The 10,441-nt window shown below is 50.1% G+C and overlaps 1 pseudogene; it reads right to left on the reverse strand.

Annotated features, from left to right (window-relative positions):
• Positions 1–3,558: 3,558 nt before the first annotated feature.
• LOC132020528 (uncharacterized) lies at positions 3,559–8,794 on the reverse strand (annotated as a pseudogene).
• Between the last annotated feature and the right edge of the window lie 1,647 nt (positions 8,795–10,441).

The following is a 10,441-nucleotide window of genomic DNA, read 5'->3' on the forward strand; positions in this document are numbered from 1 at the left end:
CTGCCTCAGCCTCCCACAGTTTTATGGTGGAGAGGGCGACCTTTGGCCCCGAGGCACTGAGCCACTGAAAAGATGACCTTTTTGTTGTAATCAAAAATCAAAATCAAAATCAAAAATCACTAGGACATTTGCAAACCAAGGGAGATTCCTGTCTTGCAGGATTGTGATCTCTGCAAGTTAACTATTTGTTTTTCTTTAACATCTGGTCCCTGTGGCACCATCGCCTAATCGCGCTGGTGGTATATGATAAAATTGTTTTTTCAGGTTTTAGCCATTTTCTTTTTTTTTTTTTAAGATTTTTATTTATTTATTTGACAGAGAGAGATCACAAGTACACAGAGAGGCAGGCAGAGAGAGAGAGGAAGGGAAGCAGGCTCCCCGCCGACCAGAGAGCCCGATGTGGGACGCGATCCCAGGACCCTGAGATCATGACCTGAGTGAAGGCAGCAGCTTAACCCACTGAGCCACCCAGGTGCCCCTAGCCATTTTCTCTTATCTCAGATTACATACAAGGTGTCGACCAGTTAGGGACGTAACCCATCCTTACATTCCCCCCTTCTTAGTTGCTCATAATGAGGAATCTTGCTCATTTGCAGGACAGTCGTGGGGGCCCTCAGGAGTGGGCCACTTTTCATTTTGTTGTCTCAAGGCCAGGAGTTGGGCGGTATTAACACGGTCCTTTACAAAATTAATAAGTTTATTTAGAATGCAGGACCCAAAAGTTAAAATAAGCACAAGCAGAATAAGTGGCCCAACTAAGGTAGAAACTAAGGTGAAGAGCCAGGGAGATTTACTAAACCAAGCCTCAAACCAGTTCTCTTGTGCCTCCCTTTCTCTTTTTCTTTTAGCCAATCCTTCTCTTACTTTAGCCATGGATTCTTTCACTACTCCTGAATGGTCAGCGTAAAAACAGCATTCTTCTCCTAGTGCGGCACATAGTCCTTCTTGTTGTAGAAATAATAAATCAAGTCCTCTTCTATTTTGGAGGACGACCTCGGATAGGGAGGTGAGAGACTTTTCTAAATGACTGATGGAGGTCTCTATTCTTTCTATATCTTCACCTACGGCCGCCCTCAGGGATGACATCCCTGCTTGGTGAGCGACCAGAGAGGCTATGCCAGTTCCGGCCCCAGCTACTCCCAAACTGAACAGGGTAGCAATGGTGAATGTAGTGAAAGGCTCCCTCTTACTCTTCAGGCTCAGGCCTTGATCCCAGTGGGAATACATGCTTTCCTCAGGGTGGTAGGTAATGCGGGGCATCACGGTCACTAGGACACAGAATTCCTTTGTGGCATTAAGGATTAAGGTCGAGAGGCATGGGGTAAGGCCAGTCTTAGAACATACCCACCATCCATTACCATCTGGGGTTAGCCATCTTATATTATCTTCCTGACTAGGGGTGCTATGTACAGCAGCGCATAAACTTTGTTTATCCTGGGGCACTTTTCCTACGCAAGTCCCTTCACCGCGTACATGTTGTAGGGTTAAGCCTATTTTATTGTATTCCCATGGACACTGAGAGGGGGTTGTATTGGCCATACCAGTATAAGTAGCATTGAGGCCTATGGCTTCATAAAATGGTGGTTTTATATCATAACATAACCAGCAGGAAGCCGTAAGGCTAGGGCTGGTGTCGTTAAGGGTTTTATACATAGCGCGCATCAGGTTCCATAGAGGATCCTTAGCGGCCTGTGTGGCAGGTGCCGGGGATATTATAGGGGTAATAATATTCTGGGTTCTCACGGTCCTTTTCGAAATGTCCCGGCTACCTGGGTTCTTGGTATGAGTGGGAGGAGCCAATATCCGATTTGGACCCACAGGAACTGTGTCTTTCTGTGCCTCGTGGATAACCAATTTAATGGTTAATAATCCACTTGGGTAAGGGCCGGCCCAGAAGAGCCGGCCCGTATCAAGCTGAAATCCCCAAGTCACTCCAGACACCCAGGACTTTTCCCTTTTTGCTTGTTCTTGGTTAAATTGTATACGCACTTGGGGTACCCTGTTGTCGGGGTCTCTGAAAGTGAAATTGACCAAGTCCCGATTCCCGACAGCCCACTTCCGGGGCCCATCATTGGAGGTTACACAACTCCAGCTCTTACAGAAAACACTCTCTAAGCCACCACAGGTCCTCCAGTTATGTTTTAAATTGCCTGGGCAGGCCCAGAATCCTTGCGCTCTTCCTTGAGCAGTGTCAATAAGGGCCCGCCTTTGTCTGATACTATAATTGTGTTCCTTCCCCCGCATAAGTCCGAAAAGTTCCCTGAGGTCGAAATATAAATCCGGCCACCATGTGTTTAATGGGGCCGTGCTGGTGGTTTCGTTGAGGGTTTTACCAGTTTCTCCATCTGTCAGAATCCATGTCTGCTTATAAGGTTGATGTGGGTTGGTCCCCGTATGGGTCTTTCTCCAGCTGATGAACAGGGTCAGGATCAATAGCCATTTCATCATCGGGCTGGGCAGAAGATCCAGTGTGCTCCTGAGGTCTTGAGATCCACAGCTTCAAGGGGTTATCAGGGTGCTGCCCCACAGTCCACTCTCTGGCTTGTCTCTGTTCTGGCAGGGTAGTCCGGTGCACGTGAGAGTGGTGGACCCAAGGCCCAATGCCGTCAACCTTTAAGGCAGTTGGGGTGACCAGAACAACCATATAAGGACCCTTCCATCTTTTCTCTAAAGTACGGGTCCTATGTCTCCTCACCCATACCCATTCCCCTAGGACAATACCATGTTCCGGGTTCGATGTGTCCTTTATATCATACAAAGAACGCACTAAGGGCCAAATCTCATTTTGGACTTCCAATAGAGCCTTCAGACTGACCAGATAGTTTGGGGTCACATCAGGGTCTTGTTTGGGCAAGGCACAGACAATAATGGGGGTTGGTCTCCCATACAGGATTTCAAAGGGAGTTAACCCGTGCACATAAGGAGAGTTCCAAACCCGGAAGATAGCATAGGGTAGGAGGGTCACCCAGTCCCCGCCAGTCTCGATGGCTAATTTAGATAAGGTCTCCTTTAGGGTCCGCTTCATCCTTTCTACCTGCCCTGAACTCGGGGGATTATATTCACAATGTAACTTCCAATTCATCCCCACTGTTTGGGCTAGCGCCTGTAGGACTTTACTGATGAAAGCCGGACCGTTATCGGACCCTAAAACTTCTGGTACCCCATATCGGGGTATGATTTCTTCTAGTATTGCCTTAGCAACCATTGGGGCAGTTTCTCGTTTCGTGGGGAAGGCCTCCACCCAGCCTGAAAAAGTATCAACGAATACTAGTAAATACTTATATCCATACCTCCCAGGTTTGACTTCAGTAAAATCCACCTCCCAGCTCCGCCCCGGTGTTTTTCCAGGTACCCTTGTACCTGTGTGTAGGGGTCCCTTCCTACTGGGTCTCATAGCCTGGCACCCGGCACATTGGTCCACAATTTCCTGGATCTGGGTGGCTTGTCGTGGAAACTTAAGGCGGGTGGACTCGAGAACTGTCATCATCTTTCTCTTCCCTAAATGGGTGGCTTGGTGCAGGTTAGTAAGGAGGGACAGTCCTAGTTTGGCAGGCAGTATTAGTCTTCCTTCTGGGCCCCGTGCCACCCCTGCTGATCCGGCTCTAGGCAGTGGTGGTTCCGGATCCATTGCAGGTCCTCCGGGCTGTAGTCAGGTCGCGGGGTTAGGCGAGGGAGCTCGGGAGCGGGCAGGGCTAGTGTTAGAACTGTTGGAGCTATTGCCGCCCTTTTGGCGGCCTCATCTGCCCGCCGGTTTCCCTCTGCTTCCAAAGTTTGGGCAGACTGGTGTCCCGGGAGGTGAACAACCGCAACTGCCCCGGGCTTCTGCAGAGCTGCCAGCAGCCTCTGCACCTCTAGGAGGTTACGCAGTTCCTTTCCCTCCATTGTAACAAAACCCTCTCCCGGTAGATGGCGCCATGCACGTGCACAGTGCCGAAAGCATAGCGGCTATCAGAGTAGACAGTCACCCGTTTCCCTTCAGCCCGCTCCAATGCCTCTGCCAGCGCAATCAGTTCGGCCTTTTGGGCTGAAGTCCTTAGGGGAAGCGGGGCACTCCAAATGACACTCCCGTCCTGGTCCACCACTGCTGCACCTGCTTCGTACCCTGTCCCTAACGAAGCTGCTTCCATCAGTGTACCAGATCAACTCACTGTTGGGAAGGGCGGTGTCCTGGAGGTCAGGACGCACCTGGGTGATTTCTGTCATGATCTTGAGATGCCTAAATTATAGCCATAACCGCTATTTTTGCTTCTGTACCTTGGCTTGCTAACCCATGAGGAGATGGAAAACTACCAGCAAACTTTCTATAGACACTCTGTAACCACACAACCCCTGCCCAGAATCAAACCTAGCAGAGTGGCCGCTCCCAGACCCCCACCCGGCTCTGGGCCGAGAGATAACAGCCATCTGGCGCCAGAGAAACCCCCACCCAGAATTGGACATGACAAAGTGACTGCTCCCGGACCCCCCACCCAGCTTTGGGTACAGGAGATAATAACCATCTGGCACCCCGCGGCTTGACAGGGAGACCCCGGCCAATCCTGAGGTGACACATACCCTAGCAGTGCCAACCAAGCAGTTTGAAGAATGACAGCCCTTTGACCTAACCAATAATCTGTTCCCAGCCTTTTCCCGCTCTGTAGCATGCCAGTCATATTATGGAGTTGCTGTTTGATTTTCCCACAGTATGTAGTGATTTGTTACGAGATACTATGATGTATGCTAAGTCCCTGCCTCCCCAAATAGTGTATAAAAAGTGCTGTGATCCTGAGCTCAGGACCTCTTAGCATCACCAGTAATGAGTGCGCGGAGGTCCGGGTTCGAACTCGTAATAAACAACTCTTGCTGTTTGGCTTTGACTCTGGACTCTGGTGGTCGTCTTTGAGGGGTCTCGGAATTTGGGCACAACAATCTCCTGATAGTTGTGCAGGGGGGCCTCTAGATCCGGGGTCGGCAGCAAAGTGGCTGGATTCAGTGAGGTTGGCTCAGCAAAGATGATCCGAGGTGCATCTAACAGGAGTCCCTGGTGATGGGTCAGGCGAGCATTAGTCATCCACCTACCAGGGGGATGTTTTAGAACTCCTTCGATCGCATGGGGAGTTACTACCTTTAGATGTTGCCGGAAAGTGAGTTTGTCCGCATCCTTTACCATCAGGGCTACTGCCGCAATGATTCTTGGGCATGGGGGCCATCCTGATGCAACGGGATCTAATCTCTTAGAAAAATAGGCAACCGGACGCTTCCATGGCCCCAGGTGCTGCATTAGTACCCCTTTTGCTATTCCCCTCCTCTCATCAATGAAGAGGGTAAAGGACTTCAGTGGGTCTGGCAATGCCAGGGCTGGTGCCTTTAAGAGGGCGATCTTAGGGGCGCCTGGGTGGGTCAGTGGGTTAAGCCGCTGCCTTCAGCTCAGGTCATGATCTCAGGGTCCTGGGATCGAGCCCCGCAGGGGCTCAGCAGGGAGCCTGCTTCCTTCTCTCTCTCTGCCTGCCTCTCTGCCTACTTGTGATCTCTCTCTCTGTCAAATAAATAAATAAAATCTTAAAAAAAAAAAAAAAAGAGGGCGGTCTTAAGTTCCTCAAAAGCCTTATCCTTGGTTGCCTCATATAGGGGCTTTGCTATCTCAGCATACCCCAGAATCCATAGCCCGCAGTAGCCTGCTGAACCTAGAAACTCACGGACTTCTCGGGCTGAGGTTGGGACTGGGAGTCTGAGAATAGTCTCTTTCATGGCCTCTGTTAACCATCTGGTCCCTTCCTTTAATTTATATCCCAGGTAGGTAACTGTCTGCCTGCATATTGGGGCTTTCTTTGCCCTGGCCCGATAGCCCAAGCGCCCCAGTTCCTGGAGAAGGTCTCCAGTGGCCCGTAAGCACTCGGCCTCAGTGGGGGCTGCCAGAAGCAAGTCATCTACGTATTGTAGAAGTGTAACTGAGTCATGACTCCGGCGGAACGAGTCCAAATCCTGATTTAAGGCTTCATTAAACAGAGTAGGAGAGTTTTTGAAGCCTTGTGGTAGTCTAGTCCAGGTTAACTCTCTGGAGGTTCCCATACTGTCATCATGCCATTAGAAGGCAAAAATGTGTTGGCTGCTGGGTGCCAGGGCTGTGCTAAAAAATGCATCCTTTAGGTCCAAAGTAGTATACCAAGTAAGTGAGGGGGGTAAGTGAGTTAGCAAGGTATAAGGGTTGGGAACCGTGGGGTGGATGTCCTCGATCCTCTTACTTATTTCCCTCAAGTCCTGGACTGGCCTGTAATCTTTTCCCCCTGGCTTTTTAATGGGAAGAAGCAGGGTGTTCCATGCAGAGTGGCAGGGCTTCGGTATCCCAGCTTCTAAGAGGCGGTTAATGTGGGGGGCAATCCCCTTTCGTGCCTCAGTGGACATGGGGCATTGGCGACCGAATAGGCTGGGCCGAGGCCTTTACTTCAACCGCTATTGGTGCTCTGTGGGCCGCCAGACCCACACCTGCTATCTCTGCCCATGCCTGTGGGTATGTTCTAAGCCAGTAATTTACCTCATGGGGCCACTCTATGGGGGAAGAAGTGTTCTGCAGGGCAAACAGGCAATGCTCATCCTCAAGGGACAGGGTCAAAACATGAAGGGGCTGTCCTTTGCCATCCATTACTTTGATGCCCTCAGGCTCAAAGTAGATACGGGCCTGGACTTTGGTTAGGAGATCACGCCCCAGCAAGGGGCCGGACATTCAGGAATAACCAGGAAGGAGTGGGTCACTTGGTGGCGGCCCAAGTTCACTTGGCGCCTCCTGGTCCATTGATAAGCCTTGGACCCAGCTGCCCCCTGCACCATGCTGGTTTTCTGAGACAGGTTTCCGTAGGCTTGTTTAAAACTGAGTACTGGGCTCCTGTGTCCACCATGAATCCCACTGGTTTCTCCTCCATTACCCACGACTCGGGGAGAGGACCCGAGTCCCGTCCCCCCTAATCACTGTCCATCCCCGCTAATAGGACACGGGCGTCCCTGCCACTTGTAGCAGCCCGTTCCCGCTGTCCTTTGCGGTTAGGGCACTCCTTTTTCCAGTGCCCGTATTCCTTACAATAGGCGCACTGATCTCTGCCTAGTTCAGGTCGGGGACGCCCAGAGCTTGCCTGACCTGACTTTGGTCCGGCCCAACCCTGAACTCCTGCCAGTAATATTTTAGCTATTTCTTTCTGGTTCCTCCGGTTTTCCTTACGCCGGTGCTCTCTATCCTCCTGTCGCAACTTTTCTTGTATTTCCTGATTTTCCTTCCTGATTTTATTCTCTCTTTCCTCCGGGGTCTCCCGAGTGTTGAAAACTTTTTCTGCCACTTTCATCAGATCTCGAACGGTCACTTCCCCTGACACTTCTTGCTTGTATAATTTCTTCCTAATATCTGGGGCAGCCTGGTTTATAAAGGACATAATCACAGCTGACTGATTTTCCTCTGCCAGGGGGTCTAGAGGGTTGTACTGTCTATAAGCATCATAGAGGCGCTCTAAAAACACGGCCGGGCTTTCCTTTTCCCCTTGCATTTCGCCTTTTACCTTAGCCAAATTGGTGGGGCGGCGCGCCGCTGCCCGGAGACCTGCCGTGAGAGTCTGGCGATAGACTCGGAGACGCTCCCTACCTTCCGCGTTTCCAAAGTCCCAATCCGGTCTATTCAAGGGGAAGCGCTCTTCTAGCAAGTTGGGCAGGGTCTTCGCCCGTTGTCCCCGGGATCATTCCTTCTGGCCTCGGTGAGGATTGGTTCGCGCTCTTCGGTCGTAAACAAGGTCTTAAGGAGCTGCTGACAGTCGTCCCGTGGGACTGTGTGTATGCATAACAGACTCAAATAGGTCAGTTAGACCCCTTGGGTCTTCGGAAAAGGGGGGGTGAGAGAGGGGTTGAGCCTTCCAGTTATACAGATCACTGCTTGAAAAAGGCCAATACTGGTAAGATCGTTCCGCATCTGGGCCGGTACCCCCCAGGGCCCGGACCGGGAGAATGGGAGCCCCAGCTGAGGTAGAGGAAGACGGTTCCTCTTCCAGGATTTCCTCCGGGTGCCTACTGGGCCTTAATTCCCTTGCTGGTCCCTGGAGGGGCGGGGGGAGAGTAATGAGGGGGCTCAGAAGGGGCTGCTGCCTCAGGCTGGAGCGGCGCCTCAGGCGCGTATGGAGGGGGGTTTCTTCTAAGTCTAAGTCTATCAAGGAGGCGTTCAGGTGTTCGACCCTTCCTGTAAGACGGGTTTCATGGGTGTGCCCCCCGGGGGTTTTGGGCGGGCCTTAAGGTCGGGCGTGGTCGGGTGAAGGCCCCCCCCCCCAGAGACTGCGAGCACGGGGCGGGTTGGGGGGGCGACCCTCGGGCTTCTCGGGGATAAATGGCTTCAGCCAGGAGGGAGGATTTTCTACCATGGCCTGCCACATTAAAATGTAAGGATATTGATCCGGGTGGCCCTGTAGTCCGGGCCGGTTGATCACATCTCGGACTTTCTTAATGGTGACCAGAGAAAAGGTCCCTTGGCGTGGCCAGCCCACCTTAAAGGCAGGCCATTCTGCAGAACAGAGTGTATCAAACTTACCTTTTTTTTACCTCCAAGCCAAAATCGTAAACCTTGGCGCCGATCTCAGGGAAGTGGCTCAGGAGCAGAGTCTTAGGCGTCACTGAGCCTGTCCCATTGTTAGTACAAACAGCCAGAAAAGGACAAGAGACACAAAGCCAACAGTACACAGATTCGACACAAGCTTTCTAACACCCACTGGCGGGTCAGTCGCACCACATTCACTGGCGCCTTTCCACTCACACAATGCTCAGGATCCTTACCTAGCCGTCCAAAAGGCATCCACTGTGGAAGTCTTTCGGCGACTTCAGATTGGAGCTTCCAGTGGCAAACCCTTCGTCCCCCTAGATGAGAATTCTCTACCAGATCCAGACAGGGACCTTTAGTCCCTCCAGGCGAGATCTCTACCAGATCCAGATAGGGACCTTCCGTCCCTCCAGGCGAGAACTTTTAAGTTCTCCAGACGAAGGTGGCCAATCCTCCTTCCGCTGTTCCTTTAGTTAAACCTTCCAATCAGGGAGTTGTCTGTCTCTCAGAGGAGGGTCTTAAATCTTGGTGGGACCTCCAAATGTTAGGGTACAAAATCGACCACCCCTCAATTAGACAGAGAACACTCTCAATAATGCAAGTCACAGAGCGAGGTTTATTTCCAGCTAGCTGGGGTCCAAGTATCTGCCCAGTGCAGCGGGTTTCAACAAGAACCCTGAGCACTCAAAGCCAAGGGTTTATATAGTATTTTCAAGGCACTTTTTCATAGCTACATACATATCATGCACCCCACTTTGACAGTTTAATTTTGTTTAACCTTTTGCCACACTGGCGTCACCCTGGCGTCATCCTGGAGGTTAAGCTAGATTTAGGTTTAGAGGAAATTTAACTTTATTTACGTTTCCTTCTGCCTCAGCCTCCCACAGTTTTATGGTGGGGAGGGCGACCTTTCTCTAATCTCAGATCACATACACGGTGTCAACCACTTAGGGACATAACCCATCCTTACACTATCCTTGGGTCTTTCGCGGTTCCATATAAATTTTAGGATTTTTTTTTTCTATTTCCTTAAAAAAAATAAATACACTAAGACTTTGATAGGGATTACGTTAAATCTGTAGATCACTTTAGGTAGGATGGACACCAACAGTCTTCCAATCCATGAACATAAATGTCTTTCCATTTACTTAAGTCTTCTTTAATTTCTTTCATCAGTGATTTACTGTTTTCAGTGTACAAGTCTCTCATCTCCTGGGTTAAATTTATCCCTGAGTATTCTATTCTTTTTCGTACTATTTTAAGTGAGATTATGTATTTAATTTTCTTGATAGTTTATTGTTAATGAATAGAAATGCAACTGATTTTTTTTTAAAGATTTTATTTATTTATTTGACAGAGATCACAAGTAGGGAGAGAGTCAGGCAGAGAAAGAGAGAGGAGGAAGCAGGCTCTTTTCAGAGCAGAGAGCCCGATGTGGGGCTCGATCCCAGGACCCTGGGATCATGACCCGAGCTGAAGGCAGAGGCTTTAACCCACTGAGCCACCCAGGCGCCCCTGCAACTGATTTTTGTATGTTGGTTCCTGTTTATGCTCCTTTATGCTATCAAAGTGGGAAGATATCAAGGACCAATATCAGAGTGTGACCCTGAGGTATGAACTGAAGCTACTTTTAGTCATGGATCCACCTCTTCAGACAGACAGAAGTCTTGGCATAACTCACATCAAGGAAATACATTGAGATTGGGCTCCAAGGCTAGTAACAAAGAACATAGTCCTTTTCTTGGCCTTATCCTCTAGGCACACATAGGAGAAGCTACAGCTGCTCTACACAGCTTGTCACAAAATTGAGAATATGGTATCATGGGTCCCAGCCATCTCTCTTTCTATTAATTTCTACCATAGACACAAATCTTATTTGAGAGAAATGTATTGAGCAAACAT

The sequence above is a fragment of the Mustela nigripes genome, chromosome 1 (assembly GCF_022355385.1).
Source record: "Mustela nigripes isolate SB6536 chromosome 1, MUSNIG.SB6536, whole genome shotgun sequence".
Lineage (NCBI taxonomy): Eukaryota > Metazoa > Chordata > Mammalia > Carnivora > Mustelidae > Mustela > Mustela nigripes.